The sequence below is a fragment of the Cynoglossus semilaevis genome, chromosome W, assembly GCF_000523025.1.
Source record: "Cynoglossus semilaevis isolate Cse_v1.0 chromosome W, Cse_v1.0, whole genome shotgun sequence".
In the NCBI taxonomy this organism is placed as follows: Eukaryota; Metazoa; Chordata; class Actinopteri; order Pleuronectiformes; family Cynoglossidae; genus Cynoglossus; species Cynoglossus semilaevis.
Genome location: NC_024327.1, coordinates 3,533,594 through 3,536,357, shown reverse-complemented (window position 1 = coordinate 3,536,357; position 2,764 = coordinate 3,533,594).

The window sequence follows — 2,764 nt, the reverse complement described above, 5'->3', positions numbered from 1 at the left end:
GGAATAAGAAAAAGAAGTGGGAGTGTGCTGGCACAGCTGCACAGTCTGCACAGTTTTTACCCTACACCAACACACATATACACAATGAACATTTGATTCAGACAGTCAACTTTACTTATTTTTTTTTACACCTTTTTTCTGTCATCATCCTGCTTTTGCAGCAACTTGTCCTTTGGGCTGATTACATGGACATCAAACTTACGATGTGTGAATCAATCTCCATTTATTACTTGTTAAACAGAAGAAAAACATTTTATTAAACCCAACTCAACAAAGATAGATCCTCCACACAACTCCGGAGAGGCAAAACACAAGTTTTTGTATAAATTTTCCCAACTTATACAGCTTTAAGATAGAGGTACTCCACGTGCGGTTTTGCTACTTTGCACCAACGCAAACAATCAACTTTTTGTGTTCCAGACACTGATGGTGAGGGGGAAATATCCTTTTTAAGTTTTAGCCAGCATTTACCATTCTTATTCTCTCTGTTTTGGCTAAATGTGACACATTAATTCCAATTTTGTATTAAATGTAATCATCCTGATGTAGCCCTTTTTATTTAATCTGTATCACTTCACTTCAAAGGGCTGAATGAATGATGTCTTTTCTGTTTCTCGTCAAATTAGATCCTTTTGAGAATTTTTTGAAATCATCAAAATCCGAATTAAGCATGTTATGTTTGGTCAGTTTTTTAAAAATAATGATAAAATATTTGATTTATCTCAAAATAGCATCTTCTGTATGTTTCTCATCAAATTATAGAGTTTTCAGAAACTCAAAAAACAAATTTTTCGGCAAAATCCTGATTTAGCATGTCATTTCCGTCAATTGTTGAAAAATGATGACATTTGGAATTTTTCGGTAAAATCCTACTTTCAGGTGCTGGTTAGATGGAGAAAAATAATGATGAAAATGCTTGGGAAGAAAAATCTAAATTGTATCTTTTCTGCATGTTTCTCTTTGAGCATTTTAAAAAATTTTAAAAAGAAAATGTTTTGGAATTTTTGTCATGTCATTGAAGTTTTTGATTTTCTTTTCCAAAATTTCATCTTGTCTGTGTTTTTTCATCAAATTAGAATTTACGGCAAAATCCTAATTTAGCCATTTTTGGTCTGGTGTTAAAAAACTATTATGAAATTATTTGGTCATTTTTTTTCTCAAATTTTTATCTTATCTGCAAGTTTTTTTTAATAAAATTAAAGTTTTTTGGGTTTTTTTTTTTTTTTTTTTGGTAATTTCTGGTCAGACATTGAACATTAAACAATTCTCCAGTCACTAGGTGGCAGCAACTCATACAGTGGTTTCTACAGATAAGAAAATTCATATTATCAGGCTCTCAATGGTATTTCAACTACAGAGGGCATGGAAACATTTCTGTCCCCTCGAGGCGAGATGACAGAAAATAATTGAGAACCACTGCACTAAGGCAATCATACCATCTCCAAGCACTGTACGAATGCCTAGATAACAACAGACCTGCGGTGCAGAGCATTTATTTAAGATATTAACTTTTTAACCAGGAAATTCTTCTGGCTAAAAGAATTTGCAGAGAAACTGAAAGAGAAATGTAATATTGTATACAACCGTGGAACCAAAAACTCAAACTTATAAGGCAAAAAATTATCTCTCCAAGATGATAATGAGTTGCGAAATTACTATCTCTTAGCTGAAAATGGGCCTTACACTGTGTGTGTAAAGGGGGGATTTGTGGTGTTCCAGAGTGATACTTCAGATAATGCCACAATACAATCAACTAATCATTAAACGCACTTTAAAAGTCAGCCAACGTTAGAGTATGTGATTGTACCATGTGGTTTCAAGGGCATCTAATGTGCAATCATAGTTTTCCTAAAAATACTGCAGAAGATTATAATATTCTATAGCGTTGTAAAAGAGACAGAGAGAACCAGGGGCGAGGTGAGCTAAATTCGAGTAATCAAGCCTCTCCTTATATTAGTAGGAGCCAGGACCGAGGAGAGAGGGAAGTGGACAGAAAAGTGCGTGCTGGCGCAGCAAACAACAAAAGACGCAACAGAAAAGAAAAGACAAGCATGGCGCAGGAGCGCGTTGGACTATTACAAATAAAGTCTGTTGAACTATCATCTGTGTCGGCGTGTGTGTCAAGGAAGAACTCACCTGCTACAACTATATATAGGGAGTGATCTTGTTAACAGTCAGTGCGTTTTATCATTTTTATGAAATTAGGTCCTACTGTGGCGGGCACTGAGGGGCATACCTCTCACCCAGGAGGGTTGTAGGTAAAGGGGCGTGTTTAGTACCCACTGATGTTGGTGCTCAGTGCCATGTTTGCTCTCTGTTCCTGTTGGCACAAACGAATAAACACGTTAAGAGCACCTGCGCTTCAGAGTCACCCTTCACCTGCCACACTACTACAGTGGGTACGGAAAGTATTCAGACCCCTTTAAATTTGTCACTCTTTGTTTTATTGCAGCCATTTGCTAAAATCAAAAAAGTTCATTTTATTTCTCAGTAATGTACACTCAGCACCCCATCTTGACAGAAAAAAACTGAAATGTAGAAATGTTTTGCAAATTTATTAAAAAAGAAAAACTGAAATATTACATGGTCATAAGTATTCAGACCCTTTGGAGCTAGTACAGCCATGAGTCTTCTTGGGAATGATGCAACAAGTTTTTCACACCTGGATTTGGGGATCCTCTGCCATTCTTCCTTGCAGATCCTCTCCAGTTCCGTCAGGTTGGATGGTGAATGTTGGTGGACAGCCATTTTCAGGTCTCTCCAG